Below are 14,933 nucleotides of genomic sequence, written 5' to 3'. Positions count from 1 at the left end.
AACTATTCATAAATGGAAGGTAAATAATAAAAGTGAGTCAAAAGTTCTTTTTGTATTCAATGAATAGTGTTTTCCCTTCTTGTGCTTGGCCATCTTGGATAAAAAATAATATGGACATATGTGTTGACAGGTACAGTTTGTTTTGGCTATGTCAGAGATAAAAGTGGTTGTGCCCTCCCATCCTACTATTCTGAAACAAGTATCTGAAAATCAGGTTATCTGTTTTATAAATCTGTTAATATAGAAAGTTAAAAATTAATTAAACATTGTACTATGTTCTAATTATGCTTACCAACAATCATTACCTTGGATGTTTAACAATGACATAAAAATTATAATTAAAAAATATTATCTGTACCAGTTCAAATAAACCCATATCCACAAAAGAAGACTGTCTAACAAGTTTTGCTTCCTTTCGTAAAGAAATGGCATAGTACTGTTTTTAAGTCACAATCACCCCTTTAAAATATGACTCTAGTGAGAAAAGATTGACATATACCTCATTTTATATAAAATGTATACCATGTTTTCTAACAGAAAACATCTGTTGGAAGCAATGGGAGGAAATACTAGGAGTCCAGCAACATGACTGCACTACCAATCAACTGATGAAGTGTAATTTAAATATATACATAAAATTTTTATTTTAAATTATCATCACACTAACTTTAAAACCAATAACTATAACTAACATCTTTTAGAGACTTTGGTTACACTGGCTTGTCTCCTATGAGCTGTATTTCATGTCTCTAAAATATTCATTTCTATCTAGAGAGATTTCAATCATTCAGGAAAGGAAAACTTTAATGACTATGGTGGGAAGATCCTTCCTAATAGAATGCTTAGAATTAACAACTCATAGGAAGCTTTGAAGACAGAAAGAAAGGAAAGTACATTAAAAGAAGGTGAATTTAAGGAAATGAAACATTATGAGCAACAAGTATACCTCAGACAAACGAGTTGTCAGACTGAGATGATGAACAATAAGAACTAAAGCAAAACAAGAATCAGCCGCATTTGGAATACCTGCACGGCATGTACTGGAGGCTGGGATTTAAGATCATAGCTACGATGAATTAATCATTTTCTGGCCTATAGATATATAACCTGGTAAGCCTGAGTACTGTGATTATCCCTTTGGAAAGACTACTAGATATTCTGTAAGGTCTAGCTCCTTAGAAAACTTTATGTACTTTTGTGTATTTCACTTAGAATCTGCTAGCTCTTTAAAAATTGCATTAAAGTGTTTTTCTTCAATATTCATGGCATATTAATGCTAATTAACCACACAAGGAAACTGGTCTTTTGTAAGACCAAAGGGGAAAAAAATGATGAAACTATATTTCCTTACAATACTGTCGAATGTGAGAAATAGAATTGCATTAAAAATATCTGGAACCAAGTAACATGCATTAACATTGTAATATAAAGGAATGCACAGAAATACATAAAAAATTCTTCTATAATATGCAATAGTTGCAGAGGACATATTCCTCAAATAGCCTAAAGAAAGAAAGTTGTAAAATCATAAAGGATTACTAATCTTCTGAACCGAGTTCCAGAGGTAAGCTGCATCATATGTATTGTTTTGTGCTTCTGAATGAAAAATTTAAAAACACATTATAATAATTAGCAGTTACATTCATTGTTCTTTGCATCATAAGATGTTATATTTAAATACATCTAATTAATTTTATCAGAGCAAGGGCCAGTATGTTTCAGAGTCTTTTGTTCGGGGAACTTCGCACCACCTAAGAAGAGGCGCATCCATTTTCCCAACAGTATGAAGTGGGCCTATGACCTCCACTCTCTCCTTCCCTCCTGCAATGCTATTAGCAGGTTCTGTGCGGCAGCCAAAGGCCTGTTAAAAGGCAGAAATGTGATTTTGATCTTTTTAGTTTCTCACTAAATTACAGAATCAGTTCTCTGCTTGGCAGCTGCTGACAATTTTATAACAGTTTATTTTTTCAGTACCTCTCTGGAAAGCACCAATTTATAGTTTAAGGTGCTCATTTGTATCAAGACAGAATCCTTACCGGCTAGACAGGTCATTCTTGCAAACATTTGATTTGCAAGTGACCTTCATGCTTATAATTTTTCCCCTCAAAACATGAGAAAAATTAAATATGTTTTAATTTAGTTTTAATTCTCGGAGTGTCACAGATAGCTTTAAATATTCAGCAAACTCTCCCCAGGGAGGGGGAATTACTCTTCAAAAGTAACATATCACAGCTCTTAAAAATTAACTCTGTAAAACTGAATATCTATTTAAAAATATGATAGTCAGTGCAATTATCTCAAATTATGACTCTTGCCTGCCTGGGATTTCATATTTGAGAATTAGCAAACTGCTACATTTTCCCTCACACAGGATAACTTGTCATTTTATTTTTCTTGCCAAAAATATACAATCTATTTTCAGCAAAAATGTTTGCATAGAATATATATATATATATATATATATATATATATATTCTATCCCATTACATCCATTGTTCTCTTAATAATTTTTTGAAATATACTAATATAAATGAGAAATCAGAAACATTATTTTATATACCAAAGATATGATATTCTGCATTAAAATTTGACTTGCTATCAACTCACCAAGACCAAACAATATGTACTATTTATATTGGCAAATAGAAGTATGTTAATTCTTTAAATTCATCTAAAGGTGATTGAATGTTAGTTATATGCATGAAATATATAGAATCTTCTCTTTAAAAGAGTTTTACCTTCTTCCTGGAGGAGTTGCCACTAAACTGGATGAGATAGCATCATTCAAATGTTTAAGAAGCTTACTTCGTTAAATTGTGATAAATAATATGTTGTACATACATCAAAGATGATTTCAGAGATCTGAAAAGAATTGCTTTCTAGCCTTTAGAGTTCAGGAAGGCTTTTTGGTAAAAAGAACAGCAGAACAATGATACAGAAGTTGAGGGGAATTAACTATGAATACAGAAAGAAGAATTTCTCAATCAAAAGAGCATAGAGAATAAATCATTAACCTATAAAATAAAAGAGTATGTGCTAGAAACTACAGTTTAAAGTGCAGGACATAAAGAGGAAAATGCTGAATTATAAGTAGTCTGGGTCACTTCATCAAGGTCCTTTAGATCAGATTGTGAAAATTAAACATTTCCCTTCATTGGTTGGGGAGCATTTGAGAATTTTAAAACAAGGTAATGAGTAACACATTCACATTTTATTTAAGGAGGATAAGTCTGATTGCAATTTAGATCATTTTAATAGTGATAAGGTTGGATAAAGGGAGACCATTAGGAAACTGATAGGTCCAGATTACAGATCAATGAAGAGATGAACTAAGGGGTGATATAAATAGCAATAGGATGTTGGGTTGGACTTCAGTGGTATAAGGAAAGAAAACTGTGCAAGACTTGCTAAGAAATCAAATGAGGGAAGCTGGGGATATAATGTAGTGGTAAAATGCTTGCCTAGGATATAAGAACACTTGGGTCTAATCCCCAGTACCACACACAAAAAGAAAAACAATCAAAGCTGGCTGAATGAATAACAGAGGAATGTCTATGGATTGTTAGGCTTCTGTTGTTTGTTACTCTATGTATGTAGAAACCCAGGGATATGTAGAGTTCAGGGAGAGGAAATTAGGGGTGATAATTTTATACTTTAGAAGTTAAATTCTTATTTGTACAATTATAATTTGAAGTAATAATGTGATATTTGCAAAGATATTGGCCATTTAAATGCAAGGTTTTTCTGATCTCTAGTTTTAGACTTGAGCAAGTACATTGAACCAAATATTTGGTCTATGAGATTTAGAGGCATTCTCATGCTAAAAGATGCAAAATATACCAGTTAAAGTATATTTTGCAGTATTTGTTTAGTAGAATTAAAATTGTTTATTTATTTAGTTTTATTTTTTCCCATGTCTCTGTCATAAACTAAAAATATTAAGACAATTATTAGTTCTATTGAATTTGGTTAATAAACTTCTTTTTATTTTGCTTTCCTTTCTTTTAGTGTCAGAAAATTAAGTGATTACACAAGGTCTTATTAGCAATGAATTATTACAAGTTTTTCTATATTCTATCACGTTTGGAAGATTTGTTCTAGCGTATCCAACATTCTACCAAAGTAGATTACATTTGTCATTAATAATTAAATCATTTAATGTATAGTCTAAGTACATTAAACATTTGTATTGAGTCTAAAATCTCTCTAAAGGAGTCCCTTGATGTTATGATACATACAGTGATAATTCCTTATATGGGGTATCTAAATGGTCCAGTAATAAGTTTTTAAATGATTTTATCCTTGTAAAGAATGAATTTCAATTATCATATTCAATTCCTTTCAATTATAGACACTGACTGATATGCTCAAAGGACTCAAAAATGTGTACGTTGTTATTGGAGATGCAGCTCAGTATACATAATTAGCACAGCTTCTGTAGCTAGATCGCGGATTAAAATCCAGTCATTCACTAACTGTAACTTTGGCACCATTATTTATCTCTGTGCCTTAGTTTTCTGTCTCATCTACGTATACTATATGCTCTGTAAAGGCATCTAGAATAACTAAGTGTGCTTAGGATCTGATAGAGGACATACAAACATTACAAAATTATAAACAATGAGTAAATTGAAAGAAACCTTCTCAAAGAAATATTTTTAATATATAAGAGAAAATGGAAATTTACAGTGGTGCATTGTCTTCTGCCTGAGGACTTTTGCATAGCAAGTGAAAGAGTATCATCAGATGCATATCGTGATGGAAAGATTTCACTTGGAAGGCGAATTACTTACTATTTTATTATTTGTAAAGTAGGAGTAATATAAACCACTTATTCATGGTAGTTTATTGGTGGTAAAACATATCTATTCTCATATAATTACCTAGTTAAACAGCTTGCAAGTTAATTAAATACAGAGTTAAAAAGAGAAACAACATCATTTTTTTTAATTTTAAAAATAAAGGGAGGAAAACATTAACAGCCAGACAACCTTTTACAAAATAGCAAAAGAACAGTACAGACAATACAGAGTTACAAACAAAGTGGTAGGAAATTAACAAGGCTTGTTGTATTACACATTAATATCTTCAAAGAGGGAGAAACCACATTGTTGTAAGCAGTGTGTTTGAAAGTCAGCTTCCTGCCTGAGCATCTTTAGCATGACTGGGAGAGCTTTTAAGTGGGCCATGTACATCATATCTTTACCAAGCCTGTCCAAAATATACAAGTGGTAACAGATCATAACTTTGGGGTCTATAATTTTTATGTTACTTGCAATTTTACTTACAAAGGGGTGAACAAGTTAGTATCTAAGTATCTGAGAGAATAATTAAAATGAAATAGATTTATTATTTTGAGAGTGGTATGAAGAGGACAACTATTTAAAAGTGTGAAATATTAACTTGAAAGGAGAAGGTGTGAAGGGAATGTGATAAATAACTAAACCTCTTGGGTGGCTGGAAAGCACAAAGCATATATTAAAGGGATGTGTAAATAACTTATGTCATACTTGATAGAATTCAGGACAGTTGGCTGTAGCTGGGGGAGGTTCCTACATCTACTAATCTAGATATCTCAGGTCCTCATGTAATATCTTACCAGACCCCTTACTTCGACTGAAAGAAATGTATATTTATCAACAAAGAACAAGAATAAAGAAAGGCCTCCTTTTGCTTACTGTGGTAACTTTACCTTCAAAACAAAATCAGCTGCTGTTAATTTGAGCTTAACAGTCCAGTGATCTTAATTTGCTTTTGAATACAAGACTGATGTCCTTCTATAAACAAATGTTTGAACAGAAACTCTCATTCCTCTCCATCTAATCCCTCACTGACTTCCCATCATAATTGAGGGTGGATCAGCAATGGGGATAGATCACGAGAGAAAGTTATCCTTTGTGAGGACTGATTTGACCTTGCTCTTTTTGCGAGCATCCTTTAGCCTTTCTACTACCCCTACCCATGATGTAAGGAAAAGCAATTTCCACAAAAGGACCAAAACACTATAGCTTCAGAAATTTTAACCCTGTATTTATTACAGACCCGTGAAACATTAGATGATCTGTTGCTGAGTTATTCTTGAAAGAAAAGTAAAGATTGCATGATGAAACCTCTTTGGCTCCCTCTGTAGCCTGGCATCAGAAGAAGTAGTACTGCTTTTGTTTAGAAATATAAGCATAAAGCAAGAACAACTACAAGTATTTAATACATATGAAAAGATAATTATAAGCCCATATCTAAGATTATTTCTGATTTAGGCTTCTTTTATCTCCTTCAACCAGTGCAAAAGTATAACAAAGGCAACATGCAAAACTCTTATTTTTTTTCTGAGTGAGAAAAAATGTGAAAGGAATAATTCATTCTGTAGAAAAATGCGTGCCACCAAGCACTATTAAACAAGCACAGACCTCTCAGTATGAACAAACAAAATCATCACTGGAAAGATAAGAGCATTAAAATCCTTAAGAAAGGTTTTGTTCTGATAGTGATAAGAAATATTCCTATTGAACTAACCATGATATGAAATAAATATTTAGTAGGTTTTAACAAGACTTGCAAAGGAAATGCAAGTACAACTAGAATGTGTAATGTGAATATTATATGTATATTTGTGTGTGTGTATATATATATATATATGTATATATATACATATAAAAGTTCTTCCTCATTTTTCTGAGAAATTCTCTGTTCCCATTCAGTCATGAGGAAGGATAAGAAGGCTTACATATGTCCCCTCCTACATCCCTGCTGCCCTATCCAGTCACCTTATTGATGACTGCCAGTACTTACAAATACTTTGTCCAAGCAGGAAACAGATACACACCTTGCTAATAGGATAAAAGTGCTATTGTGTGGATTATAAACAATAATTTTGATAACTATCCTTTGTTACGGACAAACACAGATGGTGCTGCGACACCAGCATAAGTACAGCGTATACTACAGCTGTCTCTTAATTGTTAGACTTGCACAACTTGGCCCAGTGCTTTTGCTTTGTGGACACATTTGATTGAACTCATCATGAAAACTTAACTGAAGTTAGATCAATAAGAGTTGAGATTCAGGGTTTTGATCTGCGAGGCAGAAATAATGACTGAAATTTAAGCATAAAAGGCAATGGGTGCCGTGATCACCACTATGTAGATGAAATGCCTCTCAGAGAATAAAGCCAAATTGCAGGGAGAAACAACCACCAGAAACTGACAAAGAATACAAGTGAGGGCCGGCGAGAGAGATACACAGTCCCAAAGAGCTGTGGAACTGAGGCTCACAATACCTCCCGACACCTAAGTAAATCACGTTTTTTCTATATGCATTAAGTGTTTTTTGATTCTCAAACATATGACAAGCATTATTTTTTAATAAGTTAAAAGTTGAAAAATGCCTCTAATGTGTCTGACATTCCATTCTTAGGAGGTGAATGATAGTCCAATGTATATATAGTATCTGATTGTGTTAAACGCTGTGAGTACAAATAGATCAAGGCAGAAGAGGAGAGAGGAGTCAGCTTATTTCATATGGGTGTTTGTTTCTTTGTTTGTTCACTTTACCATACTGGGATCAAACATGGAGCTTCATGCATACCATGCAAGGGCATTACCACTGAGCTCCAGCTCCAGCTCTTTAATTTAATTTAAAGTAATTTGAAAACAGGATCTCTCTAAGTTTCCCAGACTGCCCTCAAACTTCCTGTCTTCTTACCTCAGCCTTCCAAGTGGTTGGTATAACAGCTATGTACATCATACATGGTATATATATATATATTTTTTAACAAATAGAATTTGAGCAACATCTTGGCAAAAAATGGAATAATTTTTGTAAAAAAGTTTCTTTCACTGAAAAGATAAAAGTTCACCGTCTTGATCTCTTTTTATCATAACTAATGTTTGCCATGAATATGCTTGTTATAATTAATGTAATTCATAGGTGATGTTTTGCTTCAATGACTCAGAAGGGAGATGATGTCTAACACAGCTTCTATAAATCCCAAATGGGCACTTAACATTCTCAGATTTCATCATCTATTTTTAGGACAGAGGTTTTCTTCACAACTGCCATTGTAGAAAGTACATAGTATATATCTATTGTAGAATTAGCAATTGGCTACGGTAGGACCACAGTTAGGGTCAAAAATGAATTGGAGCATTATCAAAACAAGAAGAAGAAAATAACAATAACAACAGCTAAACTTCAAGTAAAATATAATAAAAATAAATCTGTGATAAATTTCAGAACCAAGAGTTAGAATAAATCTATGTGATCCCAATGCATAGGTAAACATTTTGTTTCACAGGAAGAACAGCCTATGTTTACTGACTACCTTCTGCAGAAATCTTAAGAACACTGCTGTGAATTGATCACTAGCTGACACATACTCAGAGGAGAGAGGTAGGAGACTGTGTTATTCACCAAATTGAGACAGACAAGATGGAACTTCTCAAAAGAGCTTCTCTGTTTACCTTTATTTCAAAGACAATTTAAAATCTCTTATTGATAAGGCAGAAAAAGGGAAAGTTCTATTAGAGTAAGAATGGTAAGATGATCTGAGCATACCTTCACTCCTGACCAAAGACATTTTGATAATTTATTTTTCCCTATTCCTTAGACCAATGCAGATTTAATTTACATGCAAGCACATCTAAGAGATAACTTCATAGAAGTTTATATTTATTATAACTTGAAAATTTTCAAGTTATACTAAACACTAATATAAAAATGATATGAAAATGATAATGTCAATTAAAATGTTTTTATTTTGGTTAAATGATTGTTATAAATTTATGTGAGCAGATTTATTTACATATTCATGATGATCCAAAATAGACTGTATTTAGGACTCTCTCTCTTACACACACACTCCAAAGCTAAAATTGATGCTAATGAAAAAGTGTTATTCATAGGTATTCATAAAGAAAATCAAATGTGCAGATAGCTTCAAATATCAATGTAGTTATTCACAAAAAAACTGCCAAAAAAAGAATTTTTTTCTAAATTATTGATAAGCGTAATGGCACATTTCTATAATCCCAGCTCTCAGGGGGTTTAAGCAGGAAGATCCCCACAAGTTTGGGACTAGCCTGAGTTATTTTGTGAGTTCAAGGCCAGCATGAACTACAGAATGAAACTCTTATCTCAAGCAAACAATAGATAGATAGATAGATAGATAGATAGATAGACAGATAGATAGAGAGATGATAGATGGTAGATAGGCAGATTAAATAAACTACTGTTAAAACTAATAAATAAATAACATTCATAGCAATATTGGAAACACTTGGACATTCTACTTAATCTACACAATTAAACATGGTGACTGAATTGGTCCCCATCATTGACTACAGGTCAATGCTTTCTCCATAAAATGGAGAAGAAACTCCAATTTGATTAAGTTTCAGATGAATGTAGTCAATCATGGACCATGTAGTGAGATTCTAATGTTTACCACATAGTATATAGATACACTACAAATAGTAAAACAATACCAGTAAGATGCTAAAAAATGGGTTATTTTAGAAATTCAAAAGCTTAGATAAAATGAATAACTTATCTGGAAAGCACAAATTTCACTGAAAGCTTTAAATTAGATTAGCCCTGATATTTATATTTAAAGAGGGGACCTTCCCACAATCTCTATAACAGATGATGACTTCACATGTAAATTCAACTAAAAAAATAGTTGGTAAGGAAAAAATACAATAATACAAAAAAAACCTCTTCAAGACCATAGAAAGAATGGATATACTCCTACCTTATTCTATTTGGTCTTTTGATACAAAAAGTCATTGAAGAGGAAAATATTACTGGTAAACGCCCCTCAAAACCATGGATACAAAAATCTCTAACAAAATTTTAGCATACAAAAGACATAAAAAGTTATAAATTCATACTACATAAAAAACAGTAGTTTATTAAAGAACTCAAGGTTAATTTAACAGTAGGAAGTCAAACTAATCACCACATTAAAATAGATTAGACATATTTGACAAAATCCACCTTCTCTTTCTGATCAAAATCCGTTAAAGAAACATACATAAAAGAAAAATGAATATAACTTGATAAACCTCATAAAGGACATCAGTAAATCCGGTCTATGTTTTCTAAAATGTCAGAAACTATGAAAGGAAGGTAACATATGCTTTTACTTTTGGTACTGCTGGTCCCTACAAAGCACTCTATTACACTTTGTATCTAGATGTATCCACAAAAGCTCATAGGGTTATAAGTGGGGCATTTTGGAGATCGTTGGATGTAGCGGGTATGATGCTGGGATTAAGGATGTGGTGCTTGGATTAGGGGTACCCTGGCATGAGTTCTACCCACTCAAAGGGCTGGTAACCTGGTTGGATTATAAAGCTGGCAGCCGGGTTGGGACAGAAAAAAGGCTGCTTATTGCTTCTGCCATTTTGCTACTTGTCTACTACTGCTTTCTGCTTGCTCTGAGATGCCCCTCTGCCATGCCAGCCCACTTGGAGCCAGCCAGCTATGGACTGAAGCCTCTACAAACTGTTAGCTGAGATAAACATTTATTTTCTGGGAAATTAGTCTCAGCAATGAAAAATAACTAAGATACATTCATTCTGAAATAAATCAGAATATAAAAACATAAATTCATGAAATATGCTGGAAATAAAAAGAAATCAAATACTCATATTGGTATTATTATTATAAATCAGAGCATCTCTGAAAATTGCGTGAATTCTTAATGAAACATCAATTCATTCTATGTTGAAAAATTAGAATTTCTGACAGGCGAAACTTAGCAGAGAGATGAATGAAATTGTTAATATCATTAAATACAATTCTACAATGTTGCCTACATTTTCAAGCACTTATATTTGTTAATTAACTCCACCATCATGGAAGAGCTATGATATATATTATTAATCCTTTTTACCAATGAAAAAGTACTGAGGGCACTAATGTTTAAGAAACTGTCTAGATTTTACAGCTAAATTTGGCAAAGGCAAATTTGAACATATTTCTTCCTGAATCCAATATTTATGATATTAAATATTTTACTGAATACTAAGCTTGCTCTATTTATAAAGCTTTTAAAAAACTATGACTTAATTTTTGAATTCAATAATGACAATTTCATCTCAAAAACTTTAAGGTAGCCATTATGAAAATTGATCTCAAACTGTAATATATTACCACTGACAGATACTTTTAAGTACCCCTTCATAGAACCATAACAGCGCTGTAATCCATCAAGATATGGTAGATTTGCCATTTTTTCAAGAAAGTCGTCAGCACTAACAGATATGAAGGACCAGATATTAGGTTTTGAAATTATCCATAAAATACTCTATTGAGCACGAGAAATGAATGCTAAGGAAAGAAAATATAATTTTTATCCTGTTGCATTTTTCATATTGGTGAGACAATTTGTGTTTGCCTAATGATCAAAGAAATGAATGTTTCTACCTCACCCACCTTCCTACATTTCTGCCTTGGCTTGTTTTCTCGTGGAGCCATTTCCTAACTCAGCCACTGACAACACCCGCTGAGTCCACAGGTCAGTCTCCGGCACACAGCGCAGAGAGTGGGCAGTGCTCCTAGCAGCTGCTGTGCGCAGAGGGAGCAGGCGCCAGTGTCACCAGACTGCTGCTTCGGTGTAATGTGAAGCAGTTGTGGGAGGCAGTCACGCAGCTCCTGCCGGGTGCCCTGTTTAGAAGTGCATTCCCTCAAGGAAGATTACTTTGTCAGTTTGATCGCATATTTCAATGGTATGTTTCCCTGCACTACCTGAAAAGTTTATTTCTTCTTAGCACAATGTATAAAATCAGTACTAAATAATATGACAGAATACTTTTGATGGTAGGTGTAGAATCCAAAAATAGCATGTACCTTTTCAGTAAACATATATATATATATATATATATATATATATATATATATTTAGCATACTTGTACACACCTGAATAAAGATATTTGATCAAGTTTTTACACTGTTTTTGTTAACTCTGAGAAAACTATGAATTAAAGGAGCACCAAATAATTAGCAAGTGCTGAGATATTTCTAAGCAAGAGGATCTGAGTATACCCTAGGTTTATGCTATTATGCTTATTTATAATAATTTCAGTGAAATGAAATTATAACTCAGTGTTGTTCCCTGCAACAATTATCTCTTACAGTTCTGTGATCAGGAAGTGACTTTTAAGTAATGATGAGATTCCTTTTCACATTTTCAAACTGTGTGACTCAAATTAAATTGTGCTGGTTCTTTCAAATGCATTCAGATTTGAAATAAGCAAAATAGCAATTCATCTCAGCTGTGCTGTTTTTGTTATTCATAGCTAACACCATTGTATTAAGTAATATTCCGCTGTCTCGGATTTTTCTTCAGATCTCAAAGGTAATTAATTTTTTGAAATATTCCATTATTATCACTTGAGTTAATATTTCTTATATTTCTAATTTCTGAATTTCACAAGTGAATTTTTTTAATCTCCACTTGGACATTCTCTTGTTTGTTTGATTGAACCCTTTCATTTCAGAGCAGCATAAACAGAGCTACTAATCTTTGTTTTGCAAGAGAAAAAGCCTCAGTCTACGCACAAGGCTACCTATATTATCTATTATTTAATATCTTCATCTCCTATGTTTAATTTTTAAAAGAAAATACCGTTGATCATCATTTTGAAAAGTAAGCATTTAGCCAGTTTTCTATTATTCTAACAGATAACTACTATCACTTCACATTAAAACTGAAAGACAATTGTTTCCTTCATTTTGTTTCAGACCTCATTGAAAATAATTGGCTTAATGTATCTTACATTATAGATCTATAATATCATTATAGATCTATTACATTATAGATCTATTACAGTACATTATAGATCTATAATGTCATGGGTAGAAATTAATATAGTATCTCAGGTACTGCTTGGCTGTTATTGGTATTTTAGTTACCTATATAGCTCAGGGAGATATCCAAGAGAGATGTGGAAAGCAGTTATTCTGTAACAACAGCACCATGTCTTGTGTGGGATTTTTTTTTTTTTTCTGGTACCTGGAATTGAACTCACAACCTTGCATTTGCCAGGCAGGTGCTGTGCCGCTGAGCTAAATCCCCAGCCCCATCACCATGTCTTGTGGTGTATCTTTTTAGTGTGATTTTATATTTACCTGATAATTCTCTACAGGACTTTTACTTCACTGTGGTTTGAGATCTAATGTAGAGCATCATTTGGAATAACAGAAATAAAAACTAGTTGTTCAGTTCAATCCTTTCCTACATCAGTCCTTCAACATAATGGAGAAAAATCCTTCTCTTGTGTCATCTTAATCTCTTAGCATTTAAAAAAAAATATTTGGGGGCAGGGGGAAAAAGGAAGGAAAAGGATTAAAAAGAGAGAAAATGAAAGGGAAAAAATAGAAACAATATAAATATAAATGGGGAAAAGCAGAAGGGGGAAGGGGGAATGGGGAAGGGGAATGGAAAAAATGAAGAATTAAGATATATTATGTACAGATACAAATTTTCCTATATGTATGTGATAATTCTGCCTGAGATAAATTCACTGTCTTATCTGCATGGGATGTCTTATCCAAATGAAATAAATCAGAAAATGAATTCCTTGCTACCAAAATATTTTTTCATTTTTATTTATTTTATTTATTTTCCTATCAGGGATTGAAAACTTTGAATGGAGCTGCTTTGAGGTTTGGTAGAACTTGTGATCCTCTGGCCTCAGCCACCCAGAGTTCTAGGATTAATAGCATGTATCACCACGTCTGCCACAAATTTTTACCTTATTATTTGTTTTACTGAGTAGTCTAAACACAATATTTATCTTTCACTGTTCCTCATTTCCAAATTGCTAAACCCTCACCACATACTTAAGCAATGCTTTTGAGTCTATGGGTGTGACCACATGTTGCTATCCACTGCAAATGAATTTTTATCTTTTTTCAGTAATAGCATGTGGGAATCTGTTGAAACTGTGTGAAATTTCAACCTACTTCTCAAATAATTTTAGTTACATAAATTCTCTAAGCTATCTATACAGATCAAAATAACCCACAGTTACATCATTTCTTCTGCTAAATAGAGTTATAGAAATCCATTATTTTGAGCCAAAGTCCTGCCATTCATTCCAGAAGACTGGAGTAACAGTCAGAATAAAGTCACCCATGAGAAAGCTCCATGTCACCAGCTTATACGAGGCTGTTATGCGATCCGTTGAGAAACTGGGATGGGGCTGGGGATTTAGCTCAGCGGCAAAGCGCCTGCCTGGCAAGCGCAAGGTCGTGAGTTCGGTTCCCGGTACCGGAGAAAAAACCAAAAACAAAAAAAAGAGAAACTGGGATGACAGGGATGATCAAATTTTCCAAACAGTTCAGTTTCAGGTATCTTGTCATAGCAAGCCAAACTGACTTAGACATTTGATCTTTTACATGTCACAGAGTTTTTTAAATATTTGTATATTGAACGTTAAGACAAATAAAAGTTGGGTTAAAATGAAGCATTTAGAGTAGAAAAGGCAATTTAGTCTACAGACAGGTAAGAAAATCTTGACATAGGTGAACAAAATTTGATAATATATTCTAATAAAACCAGAAATCAGAAAGATGGCCATTTATGATGAATAGTGAAAAAAGGCCAGAATATATACTAGGGAAATTAAAATTGTCTATCATTTTATTCTAATATATTTTTAAAATTATTTCAACTGTAAAATACCTTGAAGTTAATTCATTTCTCTGCTTAATAACTTAACAATGAATTTTTTATTTCTAATATTTCCATAACTCTATTCTGACATAGCATGCTTTGAATATCAAATGATTCCTGAGAGATATAGGCAACATATTTTGATGTCATATTCCAGTATTCTTGAATCATACATATTTATGTGGAAGATAAAACAAAATTAAGTCATATTAACATAAAATAATTATTTTTGTTTTTAATTTGTTATAATTT

This window comes from Chinchilla lanigera, unplaced genomic scaffold (genome assembly GCF_000276665.1).
Source record: "Chinchilla lanigera isolate Chin_1 unplaced genomic scaffold, ChiLan1.0 scaffold00001, whole genome shotgun sequence".
NCBI lineage: Eukaryota > Metazoa > Chordata > Mammalia > Rodentia > Chinchillidae > Chinchilla > Chinchilla lanigera.
The sequence above is the reverse complement of the archived record's forward strand: the minus strand, read 5'-3'. Positions refer to the sequence as shown.